This window comes from Dermochelys coriacea, chromosome 1 (assembly GCF_009764565.3).
Source record: "Dermochelys coriacea isolate rDerCor1 chromosome 1, rDerCor1.pri.v4, whole genome shotgun sequence".
Lineage (NCBI taxonomy): Eukaryota > Metazoa > Chordata > Testudines > Dermochelyidae > Dermochelys > Dermochelys coriacea.
Window position 1 is genome coordinate 177919651 of NC_050068.2, and position 27948 is coordinate 177947598.

General features: G+C 37.7%; 1 protein-coding gene and 1 long non-coding RNA gene across 22 annotated transcripts in view; one reads left to right on the forward strand and one right to left on the reverse strand.

The window, feature by feature from the left end:
• ROBO2 (roundabout guidance receptor 2) overlaps window positions 1-27948 on the forward strand; it is a 1574290-nt gene that overhangs the window by 916547 nt on the left and 629795 nt on the right. The gene's annotated exons all lie outside the window — the stretch shown is intronic.
• LOC119860128 lies at window positions 10344-27941 on the reverse strand. The gene is made up of 3 exons (XR_005294436.2): window positions 27840-27941; window positions 23564-23608; window positions 10344-10806 (listed from the first exon to the last, which is right to left on the reverse strand). It is a non-coding gene; the product is annotated as an uncharacterized LOC119860128 (long non-coding RNA).

The window sequence follows — 27948 nt, forward strand, 5'->3', positions numbered from 1 at the left end:
ACAGTGACCTTATAAAAGTTCATGACACAATTAATTAGGATTGTCTCACAAATATCTTTTTGAGTGTGAACTGTTTAAATTACAGTTTAAAAAAATTAGTTGGTTTGGTCAAGCAACTTCACGGAATGACAGATTCAACTGGTTATCATCAAGTATCTTGTAGCAAGATAGGTAGGTGACTTAGATGGATGCCACATACAAACATAACAGAACACATTAGGTATGCCTTTAAGAAACATTGTAATTGACTTCCTCTCCTCCACTGGCTGGAGGTGTGAATTTAGAGCGAGACTAGGGGAATGGGAAACTGAAAGTATGTGCGTTCCGGTGGTGCATGGTGCCATCTGTTGCCAGCTCTAGGGGAGACCGGTACTGCTGTGTGAGGTTTCTCACTGAATTAAAGTTGGTTGGGTTTTTATATAGTGTGATCTTATCCCATTCCTTTGGATACAACTGGTGTAACAAAAAATCTCTATATAGAAGAAGGAATCTATGCAGCATATTAATTTTTGTTGGCTCACTTCTGCTTTTTTCACCATGTTTTGGACAACTATTGTACATATCTGTTTTCAAAGCATTCAGTGCTGTTTTAGCTATGCTGGTCCCATTAAAATCAATGAAAACTGGAGGGCAAAAACTCATTTAGCAAATGTACCCCCCAGCTTCCACTTGGATCCTTATAATTCTTCAGAGATGCTCTCAGATTCTGAAAGGTAGAACACTGACTTCATCTCATCTGAGTGGTAAAGCAGCACAGCAGTGCACTTGTATTTGAATTGTCTCATTTCTTTATTTTTTTAAAAAAGAACAAAAGCAAAAAATCTTCTATGTGGGTAAAAGTAAGGCAATAACAGAGTTCTAACTTTGGAAACAATCACTTTTGCCAGCAGAAAACCAGACTGGAATGTTGGACGACGACAGTAGTACCAGAGTTCTGGCTACAAAACAATCAGTTTATAGACTCATTAACAGTTCATAAAATGGAGGGGATTCTGCTGTTTCTTGTCACTGAACATATGCTCTGAATTTACAATGGACTCTGTAGCATCATTCCACAAATACTAAAAATAGTTCTCTGATTATTACAATGGAAATGTTTCAAACCACAGTGGGAACCTGATCTTCAATTAAAAAAACACAGTATATCCTGTCAGACATGTTCAAATGAGGCACAATGTATCGCCTACTCTTGGAAAATCTTCAGGAAGGATTTCTCAACACTTGGAAGCCTAGAAAGTTTTGGGTTTCCTCAGTCTCTATCATAAATGGGTTTTAATTTCATTTTGATGATTCATTCAAATATTGTAAAAAGAGATTGTTTTGTTGATGAGCATTTACCATATAATGTGTTCACAAATCTAAACCCCAAATACTGTAGCTATATTTATAACTATAAAGCTTTAATTATAGCTACAGGTGGGAATAATATATATTGCCCACTCCTTTACTGTCCTTGTAAAGAGTGCCACATAGTTAAATATGTCACAATATAAAACACAGAAAATGGCATTCACAGGATATTTTAAAACCTATATGAAAATTATAAAAATGTTTATAACGTAAGACAAATTGAGATAAGGCTTAAATGCCATCCTCACATGGTACAATTGTGCCTAGGGCTTATAATATATATGTGTTACCTACTCACAGAGGGCCAGATTCTGGTAATTTTACTCATGCTGAATGGTATTACTCAGTGTAAATAAGGGAATTGGAATCTGTTGCATAAGATTTGGAACTCTGTCATACCTAAACATCACAGGAGGTGTTAGTAAATAATGGAGTGTACTAAGAATTGCGATGTTCCTATTGTGCATGCATATATGTAGTGTAGGTGTGCATTTATATAGTTTATAGATCAGTGTTTGAAGATGCCCGTAGTTGAGGTTGCCCCAGTATTTCCATTTACATGAAACCTCATACTTTTGGGGCAGAAATTTGGTATGTTTACTATTAGTCAAGAAGTTAGAAAACAGGTCACCTGATTTCAAGCATAGAAAATGTAGAAAATGCATTTTTTTTCATGTGTGATCTGTTTTTCAAAATCCATAGAGCCTCAGTGAGAGGAACATAGGCCAAGATTTTCAAAAATGGACATACTGTTCCAGTAATGGTCCACCAGTGGTGTGTACAAAGGTAGTACCAGCTTCCTATTCATATCAATAGTGCATCATCCATTATGTTTGTAATTCAAAACTGAAGTGTAATTCATACACCACTTGGGGCAAGCTTAGCTTTGTCATTTTCTATCTTTGCAGTCCTTCACTTTGCAAACTTAAGAGTCTTTTTAACTGAGAGTTGATCCAGTAAATCATACTAACTGCTGAAGTATCATACAAGTATTTCCATTTCATATTTACAGGATTGTAATGACTATATCAAAGTGGATGTAGTCTGTTATATAAATGCACATGTAATTTGTAGAGCGTGCTATAGCTATCTGACAGAAAAGGTTGTTAGAGCTGTTAGATTTTGATGGATAAAGACAGATAGTAATATTGGGAATACTGTCTGGTTGTGACTCAGACCAGTAATGACCAAAACTTATTTATCTGATGGTTGTTTGGCCAGTGTGAAATGAATCTGCAGTAGACAGGTGTCCTTATCATTACAATTCCCATCATAAATGACAACCAGTAGCACCACTGTTGGCAAGTTAATCAGAGACCAAGGAGCACACAAACCATAAATTCCTGCAATAGCAGCAATTCACAACTTTCACAAGCATTAACTACTTTTAAAATATTGTTTAGAAATATAACGTGAAATATTTATCAGATAGGCTTGAGTGGTGCACTTGGAGATTACCAAATCCTAGGGATAAACTCTTCTTTTTAAAGTATTTTACACATGATAGATTGTAATAATGATAGTCATTGCATGAGTCTTTGACATAGTATCACATAACAAACTATAATGGCATTACCATATTCCTGAGTGATGTCCACTCAAAAAAGCTACTGAGCATGCAGCTCCCCCAACTTCTTCTCATGTCTCTATTTTTAGAAAACTACTTCCAGCTCCCAGTCTCACATAGCCACTGGCTGGTGTTAAACATATGTGATATGGTTGCTCAAAGCCTCAAGCCCTTTTAGGTGGGGTGAGTGTTAGTGAGTTTTGAAGTGGTGGGCAATGAAACAAGAGTTCTCTGGTAAACTAGAAGCTTTGTAAAGGCCATCTTGTCTCTTTATGCATACGCCCCCCACCCCTTTTCAACACTGTCCGTAAGCATAGAGGAAGGAATAAATTATTTCTGTTTCTTAGAAGCACTGTCTTAGTTGTATGCATGCTCTACATCAGAATATATGCACAGAATTTTGTATGAGTGGTTTCTTGCCTATACTTTTTTTAGTAAAATTCCCCTCATAAAGCAGACATTAATTCCCCTGCTGCTTTATATTTAATAGAGCTGGTCAAAAAAGTGAATCAATTATTCACAAACATGTAGGCAAAAATTCACCCTGTTTTTGTGATGAAATTTGTGATGAAAAATTTTATCAAACTCCAATTTAGAAAACATTGACCAACTCTAATAGTAAATATACAATATCCCAGAGCCCCCACTGTGCTTAGCTCAAGAACTAGATAGGACTATTCTTGAAATTACCCTTGCACTCCTTGATCCTTTGTCATATGCCAGGCTGGTCCTTGGAATAAATGAGAACATCATAGCTGGCCTTCAGTGGCTCCAAGGGTCTGTTCTATTGGACAAGGATGGATAACATGCAGGGATGCACTAGCCCTGCTTCTTTTTCCCTGAGTTCTGGTGGACCAGCAATGAGATGATATTAGAGGCATTATAGCAGCTCTCTGCTGCCTGAAGAGTCCCCTTCAAAGCAATCTAAGCAGGGCTCAGGCTCTGGCTAAATACTGTTGACCAGCATTTTTTTATTTTTACCCTAGATCATTTTTTATTCGTTCAACAAATTTCTTATCTCACATAATAGGGTGCACTGACAGTCAACAACTGCTGAATACAAATTACCACATTAGTTTGATACAGGCTCATTCTTAGTCTGCATGCATCTCAATAAAGGATTGATACTTTTGTTTAATTGGTACAGAGTCCAACCCTTAAAAGATATAATCTCGGATTTCCTTAATTCCTTTTTCTGTGACTTGTGCTGTAAAAGGGACGGCTTTCTTATTCAGTGTGGAGAACTGATTGCAAAACTCTGGTCCATCAGTCATGAAGTTTAAAAGTGCTTTTACAGAAGCTTGAAGAGACTGTGGAGGTTGGAGCTGGAGAGAAAACATGCATTGAAGTAGTTAAAATAAAGTGATGATTTTGATTTGGTATTTTGATCATACAGTGTCTGCCCCTGGAATCAATGGAAATATTAAAGCTATTGCTTTTTCCCCCCATTTGTTATGCCAGACCATCCAGTGGCACTTAGACCTCCACGGTGGTGTCTTATGCAACTATTTTATCTGGGAAATGACTCCTTTGCTGAAGCTAATGTATCCAATGCATTTCATCCTTTTGAGAGAGCTTTCCATGCCAGGCAGACAAATTTCAGCTATATTCCAGTAGAGGCAAGGAACAGTGAGAGGTTAGGGAAGAGTCTGGCACAAAATAATTTAAACTGTTTTTTTTTTTAAAAGTATCATAGTTGATTAGCTAATGAATATTTCACTCAGAAGCTCACTGCAGAGCTTGAGGCTAGTTCCGTTAATAAACTGCAAGGACTGAAGCAAGGCTGTAACCTGACTCATCATGCCTCAAGCACACTACTCTTAAGCCCAAAATCATTGTATTGAAAAAGCTGATGTGGAGAGAAAACCCCAGGTAAGAACTAAATACAGAAGCAAGGAGAGCAGAGGCTAAAGTGCTAAAAATCTCTTTAGTGCATATTGACAGGTTTTAGAGTAGCAGCCGTGTTAGTCTGTATTCACAAAAAGAAAAGGAGTACTTGTGGCACCTTAGAGACTAACAAATTTAGTTAGTTAGTCTCTAAGGTACCACAAGTCCTCCTTTTTTTTGTTTAGTGCATATGAAAGTCTGAACATAGAATACATACAACATAGGTAGTAGCAGTTAAAACTCTCTAACACACTTTTGCTAATTCACCTCAGCTCTATCCTAGACAGTCACACAAGCTGGGTCAAAATTTGTTTTTTCATATCTTTTTTTTCCACTGAAATAATGACCATTAATTGAAATAGAAAATTTCCATAGGTTTCAGAGTAGCAGCCGTGTTAGTCTGCATCCGATGAAGTGAGCTGTAGCTCACGAAAGCTTATGCTCAAATAAATTTGTTAGTCTCTAAGGTGCCACAAGTACTCCTTTTCTTTTTGCAAAATTTCCACCCTTTTTTAAAATATTTTTCATTTTTGTCAAAATTTTCAAATTACTAGGATATTTATTTTTCCCCACTTTTCCCCCTCTTTTCCCCCACTGAATATAACTGAATGAATGATTTGAGAAGTTTTTTTTTCTTCCACTTATTTTTTAAAATTCTTTTTGCAAATCTGTAATTTTTCAAGAGTGGCAAAAAGAAAAATGAAACTCTTAATTCTGCCACTTCAACTTTTCCAAATTTGAAGAAGTTTTGAAAAGTCACAGGGTACCAAAAGAGAGAAAATGAGAAACTGGATATCATTTATTTTATTACTCTTAATGGCAAAACAAAAGAAACAGGTGAAACTAAATTTAAAAAAAATGTTTCCTGTTTTTTTTTTTAATTGAAACATTGTTCCGTTGGAAACCTGAAAAATTGAATTGACATTGAAATGTTGATATTATTGCTAAATTATTTTTCCATTTTCCAATGATCTCTAGAAACCAGTTCTAGATAAAGAGGTGTAATTTAGGCTCAGTGCTTTCATTCTTGTTCTCTCTCCTGTGACTGCCAAAAAATCTGCCAGATGTGGTGATGAGGATGCCTGTCCTTTAGGTATGGGACTAAAATATCAACTCCTTTAACATTCATATCAGAATGCAATGATTTGGTCACAACTAATCTTATCTGTATTGGCACCGGTCAGCTGTAGGTATAAAAGGCTTTCTATCCTATACTGAAAATTATATACTCAGGAAATCAAGAAACTGCTTCTATATTCTACCTAATGTATAATAATAGGGGATTATGGGGGAGGAAAAAACGCATTGATCTTTGGTAATTACAGTATTTCACTTAACTGGAACTGTGGAAGCTACCACTCGAAGTGAAATAGGTAGGCAGACAACATGAGTGCTTCCGTTTAAATCCAGAGGTGCATAGCTTAGGGTATTTAGTCACTATGTTGTATATTAATATGCTTTCAGATATGTTCTCAGTGCCACCAATTATACATGCAGAAAATGTTCAGCGCACCTTATTTTCAAAATAGAACCAGGACATGTTTGTGGAGAGGTTTTTAGGCACGTGAAATCAATCCAAAAAGGACAACTGTTTTGTTTTGTTCTTAATTGTGTACTTATGTCACTACTACCAGCTTCTACTCAACAAGTCAACAGCTGCACTATTGTTGTTGGAGTGCATTTTTCCCCAGTAACAGTCTTTTTAATGAGTTTATCATGGAGCATGGAAAAAATGTCATTAGCATTCACTTTGAGCACAGAAACAACTTCTTAATCATTCCATACACTGAACTCATCACTCTGAATATATGTACCACTGGGCAAATTGCTGCTGGTAAACACAATGAAAACTCCCCTGGATACAGCAATATGCTTTGATGAAACATGTTGTAGTTATATAAAAAAAAAGTTTTAATTGATGATATGAAAAAACTGGAACATTTCCAGGTGTCTTGGTCACTTTACCTGTGTTACATAAGAGAAGGTGCTGAGAATCACAAAGCAGTTGTATTCATAACACTCTACTGGATGTCAGTGACCTTTTACTATGAACTCTTGTCATTGACTATATTTCAGGTATGGTCACTAAATCCCACTGATGGGAACGGGACTACTGACATGTTTAAAGATGTGCATGCTTAAATACCTTCCCAAATTGGGACCTAATCACCTAACAAGCAAAAAGCATGCAGTAAGAATCCAAAGAAGAAGAGATCCAGGAGAGAGTAAGGGTAAAATGCCACTAAATGATGTGTAATACCAAGACAATATGTTCTCTCTTTTAACAGATTATTATACAATTGTTATGTCACAACTTATTTGGTTTTTTATTCTTGCAGAAAAAGTACAGAATAAAGAAAACAATAGAAAATAAAATTACACAAATATCTTATGAATTCAATCAATATCACTTTATGATGTGTTAGGTTTCCTAAAAACAACTTCCATATACATGTAGCTTAATCTATCCTCCTTACCAGCAGCTCAATATTTTACTTCAGTAAGCACTAAGAGGTCAGATTTTTAGATATTTAGGTGCCTAAAGATGCAGATAGCAATCTTGTGACATTTACAAAAGTACCTACATTCCCATGAGAGCTAGGTGCCTAGGTATTTTTTAAAATCCCCATAGGTGCCTCTCTGTATCTTTATGCACCTAAATACCTTTGAAAATTTGGCTCTAGGTTTCTATGATCAAAATGGGTGAGATTCATAACTACAATGGAAAACTAGCCAATTTTTTTTTAAATTCAGCTCACTGTGAAAGCTCTAGGGAAATAATTTTTAAAATCAATTAACTAGGAAGGCCAAAATCAAGTTACAAGACTTAGTTAGTCTTTTACTAAAGCCAATTCTTTCTTTTTTCCTTAAACATGATTAATATTATTTAGATGTTTGGTACAGGTGGTGTCACCCTTCTCTCTTTTTCTCTCCCTCTGTCTATAACTAATTTTTAATGAAATGCCTTTTGTGTATTTGTCTGGGATTTATGAGATGCACACATAGGAAGCTAATACTCTATTAGAGATTACATCTTTTCCTTGTCTATGAATGATATATTAACAGAATGCTCCATTTTCATTCATAGTCTCCTTGGAACCTCTTTTCAAAGGTCATTGAAGGATCATGCAATATTAAACTTTTTTCCATCCATGAATCAAAGCCACACTATGCAAATTTTATTCTTCAGCCCCAAGTCTCAAATTCAATGTCAGATATATAATACATTATGAAATGTAAGAACTTCTTCCTCTTCTTAGCTAGATAGTTCATGTTTAGTTTATTATAGGGAACAAAGGTCAACCAATTTAAAGGGGAGGATTCAGGCCTCTGGAATCTCAAGTCTGAAGTTCCCCATAACTTTTTCCCCCATTAAATAGAATATTTTGGTTTGTCTCATACACTAGATTAATACAGGAAAGTTTCCACTCATGTTTTGGCCAATGAAGAAAGTTTTGCATCTGTCCCCAAAAGAATGTCTAAGCATAATTTAATTACAATCACATTCTTGAAGAAAAAAAGATTTATTTTGAAAATTCAACATTTATTGCCACTAAAGGAATGATCCAACTCCCATTAATGTCAATAGAAGTCTGTCTTTCTTTAATGGGGGATGAATCAGGTCCCAACACTGGCATATCTTTGTTTTATGAACAGGAGCTAGCCTGTTGGACCAATGAACCAGCTGAAGATCTGCTGCTATGAGTGATTATTGCACTCACTGTAAATCTTCTCCTATATAGTTAAACAAAACAATATTAATTATCTATCTGGTGGGAGTTAAGTTGTTGTCTTTGTGGAGGGACTGGTTGAGTCATTCCCTGTGGCCTATACAACTTACATCTGTTAAAGCTGTAAGTCTTATAAATGTACTGTCCCCTGATGAAGCTGATATACACCTTCTCCCACAAGCAATGACATGCACCTTGATCAAGGTATGGAGCGAGAAATGGGATTTGAACCTCAACTTTCTAGATGCTCCTCCTTCATTCTCCTTTCCTGCCTGCTATTTGGAAGCTAAAGAATGAAGATGTTAAAGTAAAGAATAAAAAGAATTTATAAGGAAACAAGAGATGACTCTTGGTAATTGTATGATATGTTGTGATATGGTAATTGTATCTACTTCAGCAGCTACCAACAAGATATCTTATCAGATTTGTGTCCGTGATTTCACTTCTCAACTTTCAGAATAAATTATTTTAAAGTCATTGGAAATTAAGGGAAGGACCCAAATAAGTAGATGGAAAACTAGTATTGGTATTATCAAAAGACTTTTTTTTTTACCATTGCTTCTCTTTCCATCCCAAGTCCTCCCCCACAAAAACCAGAACATTTAACGAATGTCAGGATCAAAAGAACAATTTAAGAACCATAAATAGGTTGTTGTTATCTGCTACAAATCTTCCAGATAAAGTGCTTACAATTGCAGAAAATATTTGAGCAATTTCAATAGCTTTCAGTTCAAATAGCATAAATAACTCCTGCCTGGTTGAAATGTACAAGAGAATATTGTGTGTGACTATTACATAGCTTTTTGATGCTTTAAGAGTCCAATCTAAATTTCTAATCATTGGCATGTAGGTAAAAGGACTAACACAGTTAAAACTTGAGGTATTAATGAATTGGATGAGAGGGTGGAAACAAATGAATATCTTGTCCTTCTCACTTGCTTTTTGACTTAGTCATATGACACACATGTGATAAGTGAGTCTTGTCTACTTCCTCATTTACCAGACACAATTAAACTTACACAACTCATGTCATCATATCCATCTTTAATTTTCCCAAGCTCAGATCTCCGATGAATAGGTTTTAAGTACTTAGCTAGCCAGACGTTTTGAATTAAAAAAAGAAACAAACTGAAGGGCTAGATCCTATCCACCATTCTGTATGTCTTCCTTCACTCTGTCATGCGAAGCCAGCAGAAATCTGTCTGAATCGGAGAGCTGGGGATTCTCCTATCTTTGATAATTTCCAACTGACCCCAGTGCAGAGAGCATGGCAGGAGCATAGCTGGAAGAAAAGGACCAGAGCTCTGCTGTACTCAAGCAGCCCCCAATCATGAGGATGGTCCCTTAGCATAGGTTCTGGAACTAAGATTGCTGGGGGTGTTGTCACACCCCTGGCTTGAAGTGGTTTCCATAATATATTCAGGGTTTACATTTTGGTTCAATGTCTCGCAGCATCCCCACTATATGAATTATTCTAACACCTCTGTCCCTTGGGGGCCATATCACCAGATGCACTCTTAAGGCTGCTCAGCTGTCTTTTGGGAACAACCCAATGCATGGTGGCAATCTGAGTATAAGGGAGCCTTTCTCCCAAAATGTGCCAGGTGGTGTGCCCCTGGAATCGGTTCTCCACATATTTACATAACATGGATGTATTGATGCTCTGTAAGGTTTTGTTAACAAAAATGTTTACAACTTCTCAAAAAATCATTCAAATTGGTCAGTTTGAAACATTTCTTGCTGCCATGGTGAACTTATAAAACTGGTTTTTACCTCATACTTTGACATTTTTTGACAATACACTGAATTATGCAGTAATCAATTCAACTACTGTAAACTCTCTGTAAAATAAGCCGAATTTAGCTGAAGGAGAAGTTCTGGCACAAACTAGACATTGATAGAGCTTTCAATATAGACAGTGAAAAAAACAAAGGACGCAGAAGTGCATCACCCCTTTTTGTTTTTATCCAGCAGTTACCCATTGAGAGAAGGTAGAGGCACTCAGTCGTAGTAGGATGGATTTGAGTTAAAAAAATGCTCTTCTCTACCATCCAAAATCAAAGCCTATTCTCTAAGAGCAACTGTTCATCATGGGCATAGAAATCTTAGACCATACAAGGAAATTTGTAAAGCAACATTATGGACGTTGATACATGCAATCAAGTATTAAAAGTCTGATATGCTAGAATCAGATGAGGCCTTGATCTGTAGTAGAGTGTTCTATGTTGTAGTACCTTAATGGTTCTCAGTCTTAACTCCATCCCAAGGAGCCTGGAGAGAGCAAGAAGCACAATTAACATTATTCAGTGTTTCAGGTGAATTCCAAACTTCAACTCAGCCTCTGGAGAGGTGAGGCAAACAAAACCAGCTAATGCTGGTGCATTTTCACATCATTCAAATAAGGTTAAAACATCAGAGGCACTTTAATTACTGCCATTCATTAACAAATTAAATGGTGTTTAGAATGAGCTACGGTGTGCATCTTCAAAATGCAGGGCATCAGACTGGAAAACTAAAACGGCCTCCTCTTGCTTTGCTCTTTATGAAAAAATCAAAGTCAAATTTAATTTTTAATTTAAAGACTTCAGAGGACTTGATATTGGGGATTTCAGATGGGACAGCAAATTCCAGAAGCTGGGTGCATGCTTCTGAAATCTGTATGTTGTTTGCACCAAGGACCAGAGCGGTTAGCCAATATTCAGGCCTTGCAAGTTTGTTTCAGTTAGGAGGAGAAATTGATGATACAACTCGGATATATTCTTTGGTGCAATCCTGCTATCTCCAAGAACGTACACAAAATCCTTGTGTCTGAAGACAATAGAAACAAATAGCTGGCAGTTTCTTTGCTCAGAATTCCCTAAACCCACCTTTCTAGAACATTGTGTCTAAGGAGCTTTGTCTCTGCAACTTCTTGAAGCCACACCTGCTCATAACTGTTTTCCCCTGTCTGCTGATCCTCTGCTGGCTTTTGGTGATCTACCACACACACACACAAATGATCATCTAGCCCTTGCATTTGCAGTCAGGGAACCCACATAGTTTTCCATCTGATTAGGCCTTGCCACATGGCCTGTTGCCTTGGATAGTGGCTTTTATTGTTTCCACCTATCTCATGCACAAAGGACCTTAACGGCTACTTTCATTTATCCTGGAAGTTTGGTGCTTAAACTTAAACATCAACTTAAACAGGTTGAGATGAGAGATCTAGAATCCCTTTGCTGGCAGCTATTGATGCCTTTTAGCATAAAAGCCACTAAAAATCCAAATAGGCACCAAATGGGATTTTTCAAAAGTGCCTAGCTGAGTTAGGTATGTAACTCCCATTGACTTGCTTACGTATTTTTTGTAAATCCCACTAGACGTCTTTCTACCTCTTTAGGTGCCTCTAAACACATTTTGTAAATCTAGCCCCAAGGGAACAAGAAAATCATCACAGACTAAGTTTCAAGACCTAATAAGATCTCATACTACATAGGTACAGCAAACCATCTTAATTCAGCTTCGGGTATAATTTAAAACCGCATTATTACACACATTAATGTATATGGTTTGTGGTAACTTGCGGAATAAAATAACTGTTAAAGCTTGTTTGATAAGGTGATGTACTTAACAGGAAACAGACAGTTTTGCAGATACAGATTGACATTGCAGGCATGAAAAACAGCATAGATCAAACAGAAATTACTAGGTAATGTTGCCAGTCTGAACACATACAGTAACAGTGGATGATTAACTGTATTTGATGGAAGTAGATTCACATAGATTATAAATGGATTGGAAAAATAGGCAACTAGTACGCTACTAGTATGCAGTAGCATACTATAGTAACAAATATAGTAACTCTCAAAAATCTCTTTAGCTTTAATTTTTCAGAATGTTGTAGAGACCTATGAAATCAGCACAGTTCAGATGTCAGACATACAGTAGTGCAGCTCAATGAAACAAAAAAAACTAATTACAGTTTTAGCCACAGAGATTTCCCTTAAAACATTTATTTGGAATTTAAAAATAGAAAATTTCCTACTGTAAGTGCCTGAAGTGCATATGACAGAGTTCCTACTGCTCAGTGAGCTTAATGAGCATGTCAGTCCAGAATATTAAACAGATTGATTTAAAATGTTCTGATTTGCTTTAAAAACAAAGTATATCTAAAAAGTTAATGAGAAACAAGAACATACATCTGACGTTTTAAAATATAATATGAAACCCCATCTCCACACACAATGGTCTTGTTACTGTGGTCTATACTATTTGGGTACATAGATTTTGAAACATAAGGTTTATAAATACAGTCTCTGCTTTAAAGAATGAGTAGATCTAGATCCAAATTTATCCAGAGATTAATGCACCTATATTTGTTCTAAAACAGTTTTCCTAGCTCACTCATAGCTCCTTTGTGCCACTTGTAATCTGTAATCCTATCCCTGCCATGGGGGAGATCTCTGCTAATGCATATGTATCATAGCAAGACTTTGTGTATCTTTTCCCTGCCCCCAGATATGTTGATGGTGGGGAGAGGCGTGTCAGAGCTCTGCTAAGTCACCTTGTCAGTGGCATGATGATAGCTTTAAGTGGTGTTGGGGCTGCATCTAGCCCTGAGGATCCAGGAGCCAGACCTCCCACCCCCAACCATCCTACCCTCACGGACTGGCAGAATTATATTTGCAAAAAACATTAATAAAAGTCATTTTAATAAGGTTTCCTAATAGGAAGGAAAATTTGTGTACAGCCAAAGTGTGTCTCTGTACAAGTTTATGGACTATTGTTGAACAATTGTGAAACTATATAAGCTTTCAGAAATGTGATTGTTTAGGATACTTTAATATAAAGTCATTGGAGGGTAAACACTGTGGACTGTTGACAGACAATAAATCAGATCCATTCCTTTCACAAAGCCCATTCCTTTTACAAAGCCCATTCGTACAAGTCTGAATCTTTTAATTTGTGTTAGATTGTGTTTGATGGTGGCTTGAAGACTAATATGTCATAGCACACATCCAAACTTGATTTAACTTAGTACATTTTGAGTCACTGTCAGACTTCCAGATCATGTGGCATTAAATTTAAATTTATTGCAAAGGATAAAAGCAAAGTCAATGTGTAGCTTTAGGAATAATTTTGCGCCTAACAATCTCTGTACTACACTGAGTCCCTCTATTTCTGTTTCCCTGGAAAAAGCTCAGTGACTTTTGATTGTGCATAAAATGTTTGGCAATTTCTATAGTCTTTAGTTGCAGAATATATAAAATACAACTACTTAAAGAGTTGGTATGTAAGCTTGCTGGTACTTGGATTTTATTTATTAATTTTTTGGTCATTTACTTAAACATATGAATGAATAAAATAGTTTAATCCACTATGCTGCTGTTTGGGTTAAACTTTCAGATTGTTCCTCTCTTGGAGAAAGTTTCCTTTGGAAAATTGTTATAGTCCAGAGCACTTGTTTAGTTTATCATGTACAAGACGCACATTTTTCCCCACACCACGGTACAGGATGCTTCATTTTTGTTTAGCAGCATCCTGTTTTTAAAAATAAGTCCTATAGCTATATGAAAAATTTAGATAGAAAACTAAATTACATCAGCAGTGGGGAAAAAAATCATATGTCTGAAACATCAATTCTAATTTAAAAGCATTTCTGGAGACAATGCAAAATGTAATTCTGTTGCAGAAGTGAGGCAAGACTGGTCTGGGACAAAACTAATATAGAAATCTGACAAATAATATTGTTAATAATCCACTGATATGTGTAACTGATGACAAAAATGTTGACAGCATCATATTGCAAAAAAGAATTCTTGCCTAATGCAAGGATTACAGCCCACCACTAGAACCAGGCAAGAGTCCCTAATGTTGTTAGGGCTGCCAGCGTGCTGATGGACCAAATTCAAAGGGGTTGACGTCTTCATAAACCAGGAGCTGCAGTCACACCAGATTCGTGGTCTAGCTAATAAATTATTACAATTGAGGACCTTAACCTAGAAGACATCCTAGTATGCAGTAATGTGACAAAGCTGAAGACACTTCAGAAACCAGTGATGATAGAGGATTTGAGGGTGAGAGGCTACTACACAACAACTTACTCCAAAGAACATCATTTCAAAAACCATTTCAGACTAAAAGACAATACTGTACTTACCTATCATGTTATTTCCAGTACCCATGCTATTAACACGAAGGAACTGGATAGTTAATGACATAATAAATCTTGCATTGCCAATGATTAACATAAACATATTATACTGTCAAGAAGAAATAAACACACATTTCACATCACAGAAACCTCTGACCTATGAAGTATAGATACATGTATACATACATAAACAACGTATTTTTATTTTGAGAGATAATTAAATGGTAAATATAAGGTAATATGATTAGCAATTAACCAAAAATTATATTTTGAAGTTCACACAATTGCTACTGAGAATGTTGCATGCATAGTTTAATAAGAAAGTGTATAACATTAACATTATTGATTTATGTAAGTGTATGGGCTTCACTTTGAGACTTATTAGTGGGTCAGTGTGTACGTATATTTGTCATTCATTAGGTTTTATGGTGTTTGGCATTTACTGATGCAAGAATAGCATTTATTTTTGGTCAACATTAAGTCGGTGGTGTGGCTGTGATGAAATTTGCATTCTTACCTTGTAAGCATGGTATGCTTATCTCTCTCATTTAGGCAGTGTAAAATTTAATGCCCTCCTCCATTTCCTTGATTGTAGATGTTTGGGTTTAATGGATGATATAATGATTATATTGTGGTCACTTAGGGTGATCAGATGTCCCGATTTTATAGGGACAGTCCCAATTTTGGGGTCTTTTTCTCATATGGGCACCTATTACCCTCCACCTCCTGGCCAGATTTTTGATACTTGCTATCTGGTCAGCCTACCGTCACTTAGCAACCTTAACGCTTTTTTGTTGAAATTATGGTTTTGTTCTTGTTGGATTTCATAAGTGTGTAGGATTTTTGTTTTTTACAATTTTCATTTTATTTCTATTTTTTAAGTAAATACAGACAGGATAATTTTGTTTAACTTTTAAAAAATGGGATGGACAGGTCACTGGAATTAATTAAATTAAAAGAATGAAGGAACAGGACTGGCCAATGCAATAATGCTCAGGTATGCACATTCACTGTGGTCCCGATTCTGATGTCCTTACTCGTGTGGAGGAACATCTTACTACACAAGTGATCTATTTTTTAAAAAAATTTCAGTGAATTAGGAATATGAATAAAGATCTGTTAGAATCTGATTCTGTGTAGCTAACTTAGTCAGACTTGTATGCACAGCCCAGCTTTCCTTCACGTAAAACATCAATAAAATATACTAAGAACACGTTAGGAAATTAAATGAATAGTGGATGGACACCTAACTCTTTTAGGCACCTTTGCAACTCCACAACTCTCTCCAGTGACATCCCCGGGCCTTTCTTACTCTCTCAGAAAATGTGTGCAATAGTGATGATTTATACTTCATATTTTTTCATTTGGAGAATACAAAGGCGGGAAAGCATTATTAGTACAATTTTCAAGTGAGCTAATTTCAGTAATGGCAGAGATTTGAAACCATTTGTATAAGCAGTACTGAGGTCTCGTAGAGAAGTCTATGGCCTCAGAGTTAAGGGTTTCTGGCCGCAACACAAATTTCCCAAGGTACCGCTAGCCACTTGTACATTTCTGACTCTTCCTTTTCTGAGGCTTTAAAACAAAACAAAATATTTGACTTATAGTCTTCTGTGGTACATGATTTTCTGCAGCCTATCAAAAGAAGATCTAGTCTTTCCACTTGTGCATGATTTTTAATCTGATGGGAAAGAAATAGGGAATCTTCTACCTTTTCTTCAGAGCCTTTTTTTTGATGGGGGCCAAAGCTTCCCATCTAGATTGTGGTAGGACTAAAATCCAGGAAAATTAAGAGTTTGTCCCACAAAGTGAATGTCCATGATGTATTTTTTTTGCTTGCCAGGTTCAGTTTCTGTAATTGGCATGGGTATATATCAGAGAGATTGGCTGACTGTCTTCCCAACTTTACTCTTTACATTCATTTTTCTATGGTATCCTCAAACTCTTTTGTATGTAAATCGGTTCTTCTTGAATATTAACTTTCAAACTATTAAGCACTGGTTCATCTACACAAGAAAGAAAATCATGTATCTCTTTTGTTAATATGGTATTCTACAACTTGAATATTTCGGGATCTAAAATATCATCCTGTGTCATTAATCATGTTTCCCATTGACAAGTTTGTTTGTGGTTGTTTGCACAGAAATGTTCAGTATATGCGTGTGGTTTTTTTTTTCATTCAGAATATTTATTTGGTCAAGCAAAACAAGATCCTACAACTCAACTTGATGGCATTTCTCTGTTTGTCAGTCCGTCTGTTAGGATGTAACACAATAGATAATCTCTGACCCCTGAAATCAATCAATACCAAAATTTCAGGGAGTGTTCAAAGGCCAGAACACTATATTGATTTTTCGGGTAAATTGAAAAAACAGAAAGGGAAATTGGGAGACACATGGAGCCTCTGGCATCTGGTTAGCATAGCCATCAGCTTCAATCAGGTCGGAAATTGCCTATAGCTGATCAAAGAACTGGTTGACTGCAGTCACTAAGACCTTCCAGCATAACAACCACCCCAAACAAACTCTTGCCCACTGACCCAATAGATCTTAAAATGCTGACATCCTAAATGTCTGTATCCCAGCCAGAAAATTAATAATAATGTTAGGAGGAGTGAGGGACCCTGGAATAAGGGGAAGGGGAGAATGAGGGACCAGGGTAACGGGACTGCGGGGGAGAATGGGTGATACATAGAGCCTCTGGCATGGAGGGAAAGGGGGAACCAGAGCTCCTGGCTTGAGTGAGGGGAGAAAGAGGATGCAGGGAGCCTCTGAAATAGTGGTGAATGGGAAGGTGGCACACATGGAGCTTGTGGGGAAGAATGAAAGGAGCTCCTGGTGTGTGCAGTGAGCTCAGTCTACAGAAGTAATGATGTGTGCAGTTCTCTAGGTTTAAATTCTCTTTGCAGCTTTCCAGAATGGCTAGTTTAGAAATACCTTCTATTTTGTTTTCTAGTGTTGTGAGCATGCCATACACTGGTAAAGAGTGCAGTTTAGACTGTACCGTCTATATAAATCCTCTTGCTTAAAGAAAAAAATGGTGAAGGAGGAGACCTGGGATTGTCTTATATGTGCAAGGAATTTTTACTTCTAAATATTTAGGGGAAGGTTGGCATTAGGAGACCATTAGAGAATGCTCTCTTTTCCTTTACCTTTGATTATCTACCTCTCAATAAGAGTCATCAACCAACAAAGCCCCTGGAAATTGCAAAGAATGTCACTTGTTGATTAAGTTTGAGAAAAATCAAGCAATTTTTCTATTGGTACCAGCCTTATTTGTGTGCAGTTACACAAGTCCTGATTTCTGCATTCTTATGAAGTATGTTTAAACAGCTAACGTATGGAAAATGTTGCCTTCTGTGCTCAGAGATATCTGTACATGGCTTTGCTTTCAGCACTTTACAGTCAATACGTACTCAACATTTTTGAAACATAGTTTTTGTATTTACTATGATGACAGGTATTGTACCTTTCCTACTGAAGACTATCAATTTTAGCTAATACTGTTGTAGATTATAGTCACAGAGTTCTAATGAATGATATTTGTATTCTGTTATAAAAATGCTACTGCTCTCCGCAACTCCAGCTCAGCATATCTCTCAGGACAATATACTGCCTCCTTTTTCTAAATAGGGAAATATGGTCTTGCAGTCATTAGAGAAGTAAATAATTCTTGTATGAAAACACCATCCCTCCCCTGAGAACTCTCCCTCTCCCACTATCACTCCCCGAAAAAAACCTCCCATTTTTACATATAAAACATTCTTTTACTAAGATGTACTTGTGATTCCTGGGATTCTGTCCAACCTGTAAAATCTACAGAACCTACAGAAATGTAGGACTGGAAGAGACCTCGATAGATCATCTAGTCCGATCCCCTGCACTGAGGCAGGACTAAGTATTAACTAGATGATCCCTGACAGGTATTTGTCTAACCTGTTATTAAAAACCTCCATGTGATGGAGATTCCACAACCTCCCTAGGTAATTTGTTCCAGTGCTTAACTACCCTTGCGGTTAAGAAGTTTTTTCTGATCTCTAACCTAAATTTCTCTGGCTGCAATTTAAGCCCTATCCACAGTGGCTAAGGAGAACAATTTATCATCTTCCTCTTTATAACACCTTTTACTTCAAGACTGTTATCACGTCCCCCTTCAGTCTTCTCTTCTCTAAACGAAACAAGCCCAATTTTTTCAATCTTTCCTCAGAGATCATGTTTTCTAGACCTTTAAGAATTTTTGTTGCACTCTTCTGGACTTTCTCCAATTTGTCCACATCTTTCCTGAAGTGTGATGCCCAGCACTGCACACAATACTCCAGTTGAGGTCTTATCATTGTTGAGTGGAGTGGAAGAATTACTACTTGTGTTTTTGCTTACAACGCTTCTGCTGATATATCCCAGAATGATGTTCATTTTTTGCAACAGTGTTACACCATTGATCCATATTTTGTTTGTGACTCACTATGACCCTGAGATCCTTTTATGCAGTACTCCTTCCTAGGCAGTCATTTCCAATTTTATACTTGTGCAATTGATTATTCCTTCCTAAGTATAGTACATTGCACTTTTCCTTATTGAATTTCATCTTATTTAATTCAGTTTTTGTCTCTTGTTTGTCAAGATCATTTTGAATTTTAATCCTAACCTCCAAAATGCTTGAACCCCTTGATATCATCTGCAAAATTTATGTGTGCACTCTCTGCCATTATCCAAATTATTTATGAAGATATTGAATAGAACCAGATCCAGGACAGGTCCCTGTGGGACCCCACTTAATGTGCCCTTCCAGCTTGATTGTTGTGAAGCACTGATAACTACTCTGAGTATGGTTTTCCAGCCAGTTGTACACCCACCTTATAGTAGGTTCATCCAGGCTATATTTCTCAAGTTTGTTTATGAGAAGGTCATGAGACAGTATCAAAAGCCTTACTAAAGTAGACGTATATGACATCTACTGCTTCCCCCCATCCACAGGGCTTGTTATCCTGTCAAAGAAGGATTGGTTTGACATGATTTGTTCTTGATAAATCCATATTCACTGTTACTTATTACCTCATTTTTTTTTAGGTGCTTACAAATGGATTGATTATTTGCTCCATTATCTTTCCAGATGCCGAAGTTAAGCTGACTGATCTTTAAGTCCTTGGAGTTGTCCTTATTCTCCTTTTCATAGATAGGTACTATATGTGTCCTATTCAGTCCTCTTCCCTCCTCCACGAGTTCTCAAAGATAATTGCAGAGATCTGATCAGAGATCTCTTCAGCCAGTTACATCCTAGAATACTTAAGGATTTCTTCAGGCCCTGATGACTTGAAGGCCTCTAGCTTGTCTAAGTAATTCTTAACTTGTTCCTTTCCTATTTTAGCCTCAGCTCCTGTCCTATTTACACTAATATTCACGATGTTAATCGTCCAATCATTGCTAACTATTTTGGTGAAAACTGAAACAAAAAAGGCATTTAACACTTTGGTCATTGCTGCATTTTCTGTTATTGTCTTTCCCTCCTCATTTAGTAATGGGCCTACCATGTCTCTGGTCTTCCTCTTTCTTCTCATATATTTCTTTTTACCCTTTATGTCCCTAACTAGCTTAATCTTGTTTTGTGTCTTAGCCTTCCTAATTTTGTCCCTCCATGCCTATGTTTCTTTTTATATTCATCCTTTATAATTTGACCTAGTTTCCCTTTCTTGATGACTCTTGAGTTTCAGGTCACTGAAGATCTCTTGGTTAAGCCAGGGTGTCCTCTTACCATACTTCCTATCTTTCCTATGTATTGGTATAGTTTGCTCTTGTGCCATTAATAATGTCTCTTTAAACACTACCAACTCCCCTGAACTCTTTTTTTCCCTTAGACTTGCTTCCCATGGGATCTCACAACCAATTCTCTGAATTTGCTGAAGTCTGTTGTCTCTATTCTGCTGCTTTCCCTCCTATCATTCCTTAAAATCATGAACTCTTGTAATTTAGTATTCATTTGCACCCAAGCTGCTTTCCACCTTCAGATTCTCAACTAGTTCCTCCCTGTTTATCAGAATCAAATCCAGAGTAGCATCTCCTCTAGTCACTTTCTATGCCTTCTATAATCAAAAGTAGTCTCCAGTGCATTCCAATCTCTGCCTTGCTGTATTATTTTCCCAACAGGTGTTTGGGTAGTTGAAGTCCCCCATCATCACCAAGTCCTGTATTTTGATGATTTTGTTAGTTGCTTAATAGTCTCAACCACCCCTTCTTCCTGGTTAGCTGGTCTAAAGTAGGTCCCTGCCATGACATCACTCTTGTGGGATTTTTAGTTTTAACCTTTTATCCTTACGCAGAGACTTTCAACAGGTCTGCCTTCACTTCTACCTCAACATCAGTGGAAGTGTATACTTCTTTGATATAAATGCAACACTGCCTCCCTTTTTTACCTGTTCTTCCTGAACAGGCCAAGTTTCTGTGATGCTAGTTCTTCCTACCAAGATTCTGTGATACTAATTATGTTGTATTTGTGATTATTTCATTAGTATTTCTAGTACTTTCTTGTTTATTCCCCATATTTCTTGCATTAGTACACAGCCATCTATGATTATTAGTTTCCCCTCTATACTCCCGCTTGTCTTTCCTTTGTCCATTCTGTGATTTCCTATGTTTCCCCCCAGATTCCAACCCTTCACGCAGGTCTCCATGTCTTGGACTTACCTGTGGGCTTTTGTCCCTTGCCCTCATTGAACCTAGTTTAAAGTTTTCTTCACTAGGTTTGCTAGTCTGTATCCTAAAGTGCTCTTCCCCTTCCTTCACAAGTGAACCCCATCTCTGCTCGGCAGTCCTCCTTGGAACAAGATCCCATGGTTGAGGAAGCCAAAGCCCTCCTGGCAACAACATCCACACAGCCACATATTTGCCTCCAGACCTTTACCCTTGACCAGAGGGATCAATAAGAAAACCACCTCTGCCACCAACACCTTCACCCTCACTCCCAGAGCCATGTAGTCACTTCTGATCTGCTCAGGGTCATACCTCGCAGTGTTATTAGTACCTACAAGGATGGGCAGCATCAGGTAGTAGTCAGTGGGCTGGATGATCCTTGGCCATCCCTTCATAATGTCTCAGATATGGGTCCCTGGAAGGCAGCACACCTCCTGGAATGCCAGGTCAGGCCTGCAGATGGGTGCCTTGGTCTCCCTTAGAAAGGAGTCACTGACCCCTTCATTTCCTCTTGGGAGTGGGTGACCCACTCCTCCTGGGAACCTCCCAGCCTTGGGGGTAGACTGCTTCTCCTCTTCCACCTCTGGATAAAATTCCTCATCCCCTGTTGCCAGGGGAGCATACTGTTTTTTATCTCTATGGACAGTATGTTGTCCACTATAACCTACAAGAGGTGGCTCTGGGGCCAAGTTCTTTTACTGTCTTGATTGCAGCATATTTTCTTTTGTCAGAAATAAAATTATTTTCTCGGAGAGTTATGAATGATGTTTAAGACCCTCAACAATCCATAGCTGTCCATTAGGTGTTATCATTTCAATTACTATATAAACACTTGTGCCTATATGCCTGTTAAAATTTCATTTAAAAAGTAAGCAAATCCCATGATTTCATAGGTAAAATAGTCAAAAATTGCGACAAAAGTGTATTATAGACCTTTTAAAGGCTTTTACACAATTAATGAACAGTGGCTTCAGAAATTAGAGGTACCATACAATGTGTGTCAAGTATCTTGTTAGATTAATTCAGATGTTTTCTTGTTTTGCCACTGCTCTATATAGTAAATGCTGGCTAAACATTACCGCACTCTACCAAAATGAATAGCCAATGCATATTTTAACTCATCTACAGCCATACCAATCTGGGCTTACACTATACGAGACCTCATAAGATAGCAGGGTTGGGCTTGTTCAGTACTTGAATGATAACATTTGAGGACAACTCCCATGATTCAGGATGTGGTGGTGTTGATGACATGTCCCTACCGAACAAGGGAAACACCTTGGAAAGGGAAAGAAAGATCCACAGCTCTTAAGCTTCCATTACTCAGTCACATTTTCCTCCACTGAAGGTGGAGCCATTTCTGAAGTGGGTCTGGGGAACTGCATGGTTCGCCAAAACTGTGGAGACTGGGATTGAATGGAAAATCCACTGAACTTCCACCGGAGGAATGCAGCCTCTATATAAAGCCTGCATCCAGTAACATAGCTTCTTTCTGCACTGGGTGTCTATACACAGAGCGATATCCCCTCTCCCTTCTGCTTTACCCATCTTCTCACTCACTATGGAAAAGCTACACGAGGAGAATTGTTGCTTATTTGAGTAGCAGTAATTCATGATGCTAAATAAATTATAAATCCTGACTACCTAAAGGGGGAATATGCAAAATATAGTCCCTGACACCCCTTAACTAACTTGATGCCCTCAGCTGCATGGAGAGGAGCATCACTTCACTGATTGCAAAGAGGAGAGGAACACATGCAAAGACGGAGCATACTCCTCATGGAACTTTCCTCTCAGTATGGCCCTCTGACTAACCTTCACACTTTGTATGCCTTTCACCTGTTTTCCATACCATACAGAGTGAAGCCTATGGCTGAGTCAATAACGAACCAATACTGAGAACAGTCACAGGAGGGCAACATGCATTTCATTTTTCAGATGAGATTTAAAGGGTTATTGTAACACTGACAGACCCTGGTCGTTGGATTGAACCTGGGATCTCTGGAGCTTACTACATGAGCTAAAAGACATACAAGCCTCATTAATCTCTCTCTGCGTGGTCTCGGTGCCACTAGATGAGACTGAGCACCACACCCAGGAGGTGTGTGGGTTTCATAATGTCCTGGACACTTGTGGACATTGAAGATCTCATGCCACTTTCAACAACAGTGTGGGCGGTCTTGGCCAAATTCCACTTTGGGGAGCTACCTACCTCAGTTCTCCCCTGTGGTTTCTGCTGGATATCTAGCTTCTGTACCTGGAAAGATAATGGAGCAATAATTAAGCAATTCATCTAGGAGATAAGTAACAGCATGGATTTGTCAAGAACAAACCTTGTCAAACCAACCTGATAGCTTTCTTTGACAGGGTAGCAAACCTTGTAGATAGGTGGGAAGCGGTATATCTTGACTTTAGTAAAGCTTTTGATACTGTCTCACATGGCATTCTCATAAACAAACTAGGGAAATGCAAGCTAGATGGAGCTACTATAATGTGGGTGCATAACTGGTTGGAAAATTGTTCCCAGAAAGTAATCAGTGGTTCACAGCCATGCTGAAAAGGCATAATGACTGGGGTCCCGCAGGAATCAGTTCTGGGACTGTTTCTGTTCAATATCTTCATCAGTGATTTAGATAATGGCATAGAGAGTACACTTATAAAGTTTGTGGATAATGCCAAGCTGGGAGGGGTTGCAAGTGCTTTGGAGGATAGAATTATAATTCAAAATGACCTGGACAAACTTGAGAAATGGTCTGAAGTAAAGAGGATGAAATTCAATAAGGACAAATGCAAAGTACTCCACTTAGTAAGGAACAATCAGTTGCACACATACAAAATGGGAAATGACTGTCAAGGAAGGAGTACTGCGGAAGGGGATCTGGTAGGTCACAGCAGATCACAAGCTAAATATGAGTCAACGATGTAGCTGTTGCAAAAACCCGAATATCATTCTGGGATATACTAGCAGGAGTGTTGTAAGCATGGCACAAAAAGTAATTCTTCCACCCTACTCTGCACTGATTCGGCCTCAACTGGAATATTGTGTCCAGTTCTGGATGCCAAATTTCAGGAAAGACGTGGACAAATTGGAGGGAGTCCAGAGAAGAACAACAGAATGATTAAAGGTCTAGAAAACATGACCTATGAAAGAACATTGGAAAACATTGGGTTTGTTTAGTCTGGAAAAGAGAAGACTAGTGGGGACATAAGTTTTCAAGTATGTAAAAGGTTGTTACAAGGAGGAGGAAGAAAAATTGTTGTTCTTAACCTCTGAGGATAGGACAACAAGCAATGGAGTTAAATTGCAGCAAGGGAGGTTTAGTTTGGACATTAGGAAAAATTTCCTAACTGTCAGGATGGTTAAGCACTGGAATAACTTGCCTAGAGAAGTTGTGGAATCTCCATCACTGGAGATTTTTAAGAGCAGGTTAGACAAACACCTATTAGGGATGGTCTAGATAATACTTAGTCCTGCCATGAGTGCAGGGGACTGGACTAGATGACCTCTCAAGGTCCCTATGATTCTAAAGTAGTTAGCTTTTTTTGAGATAGGGAGATTTTTGCATAAGGAGAACTGAGTAAGTGCTTGCCTAAGGTCACGTGTGCTGTCCTAAACTGTTGTGTGATATACTGAGCTGTGCTATTAACTAGCCTGACATCGAAAAGGGGGCTGCAATTCAGTGTGGATGAAGAGAATCTTTTAAATATAGAAAAGGAGTACTTGTGGCACCTTAGAGACTAACAAATTTATTAGAGCATAAGCTTTCGTGAGCTACAGCTCACTTCATTGGATGCATCCGATGAAGTGAGCTGTAGCTCACGAAAGCTTATGCTCTAATAAATTTGTTAGTCTCTAAGGTGCCACAAGTACTCCTTTTCTTTTTGCGAATACAGACTAACACGGCTGCTACTCTGAAACCTTTTAAATATAGGATTGGAGTCCGCAAATCTTTACTGATATTACACCCAAAAAATAGATTCAAGGAGCATTATTATGTGAAGTTGAACGCTCAAAAGTTAGAAAAAGCCAGAATTAAGGTTGCATGTATAATCTTAATTCAGGCCCCTTGAGACCGCCTTTAATTACATGATCACATACTATTTTTTCAACATGACCTCTGCGTATTCAGTGTACAGGAGAACCTGCTTTGGGGATGTAGCAGGGTAATCGTAATTCTGTCATTTCCTAATTTTTTTGAGTGCTTCAGATGGAAACCTTAATAATGTTCTTTGAACTTATTTTCTCTCTGTGTAATTTCCTAGGTTTTTAAAAAAAGAAAACTGACAACACAGAAATTTCATGAGGTGGTATCATAATGTCATCCACATTAGTCATCAGTAAAGTTAGAACCACTAGATCTACTGCCCACACTTGTTACTTGAACTAACTGTTCAGTTCTGCCAGTTTCCTTTTTCTCACTGCCTGTACCCAGCAGGGGGCCGTTGAGAACACAGGAGAGATAGGTGCCCTGATTTCACTTCTAGTGCCTGGCCCTAGACCTGGCACATCCTGGGCCAGCCAGGAACTGCCATTGCAGGGGAAATCCTGCTCAGCAATCTCTAATCCATGCTGAAGCATGCCCAGTACAGATAGATTGTTTGGGGAATTAACCTGCTAAACCTTAGCATGTCTCTGCTGAGCACAGATTCATAGACATGTTGGGCTGAAAGGTTCCTCAGGAGGTTATTTAGACCAGTGCTACTCAAAGTGGCGGTCCGTGGACCAGTGCTGGTCTGCGCATACATTGGAAAAAAAAATTGCTAGTCCCCCACATCAGAGAGCTTGAGAAGCACTGGTCTAGACCATTTCCCATGCTGAAACAGGACAGGCAAACTGCATTTTTTCAAGGACTTATAACTTGGCCAAATTTAGGTGCATTTTCACAGGGAAGGCAAAAGGAATGTCCCTGCCACAAAGGCTACTCCCTGCCAAATTCCAAGTCACTTCTCCAAACCATGGTGGTAACAGAGCTTCTCAACTGGTTGCCAGGATTTTTTAACATAGGCAAAATGTGTTTTTCCTTAGCTCTATTCTTATAAATTGCTGAACTCTTTTGGTTGAAATTTTCCAAAACAATTCAGAGAGACAGACCCCCAGCTTCAAAAATTTCAGCAAAAAAGTTTAAACTTGGGCAAAGTTATAAGCATCTGAAAATAGGGTCTTATAATGGGACATGTTTGGCAACCTTAAAAAGCAGTAGTACCAGCCTTTCCTATATTAAGCAGTCTATTGACTTCAGTGGGAATGCTCAAGTGAATAAATTATAAGCAATGGCTAAGGGTTTGTAAGATTGTACCAACACCTGTAAAGTGATTTGGTATATTTCAAATAAATATCTTGACTTTATCAGAAAAGCACAAAAAGGATCTTTCAGTGTAAGCCCATTTCTGATTTTAAATTCTCTATAATAAACAAGTCAGTAACTTTAACTGATAAAATCCTTGAAATGTTCATTGCAAAGGGAAATATTGATTAATATTTCATGTCTTGTTCTACATATTGCTGTAAGACAAGTGATAGATGTTTTTTCAGGATTGCCAATTCAGAAATACATTGACAAAGAAGACCATTTTCATCACCTTACCCTAATTAGCTTTAATTATAGCCTCCTATACAAAATAGTCTTTAGATGTATTCAAATATATATTTATCTGCAGAGCATATTATAGTATAATACTGTAGTCCCCTGGTTTACATAAATAGGTTGGAGCTGTCATACAGTTTTCTTTCCAACAGCTATAGCTTGTTTACAGATGGCAACCAATGCTCTTTTTCAAAATTTTATATTGTAAATACATTTACACTGCCACTTTTGCTGTTTGTATTCTATCTGTGACCTTTTAAAGCTAATTCCAGATAGACGTGGACCTCTCAGTAAAAGATACATATTTCACAAGTATTCATTTAAATAAGCTCTAGTGTATCGTTTACATAAATGTAGTGTAGTTCCTGAAATGAGGAAGGAGCTTACTAAAAGAATAAACTTCGAGTACATTTAAAAAGAAAAATGCCACAGTAAACTGACATGATAAATATGATGTATTCAGAGAACAAATTCACCATGTGCCAAGGCAAAACATACATAAGAAGGCAAGAAAGTCCTTTTGACAAGACAGCATTGTTAATCTTGGTGAAGCAAGAGTAATTCTTCCCCCTCCCCCGTTTAACAGGTTTCTATTGTAGCTCTTTAAAAGAAGCTTGAGCCTCAATATCCTTGTTAGAAACATAACACCTATCTGAATTCAAGATGAATGTGTTCATTTCTGTAGTACAGTGTTCACTGAAAAATGAATGGAAAGTAATACATTCGTTTCAAGCTTTTGTAAAATATGTAAAAAGGCTTTCAGAGTACCATTTGGTACAGTTTTCTATTCTAGTTCCTCAGCACTAGTATTTCTATGGGGTGTGTGCACACTGCGCTGTAAATAGAAGGGCCCTGATGTTAGTAGACAGAAATATCCTCTAGTCAGATATGATATATACATACCCGTCCGTAAATAATCGATTATCTTTGTAGCTGTACAGAGGTGAGTGTGTGTACAAAAGAGCACGCCCCGAGACTAGCTGGTAGCACAAAAAGTCGAAGGAGAAACAAA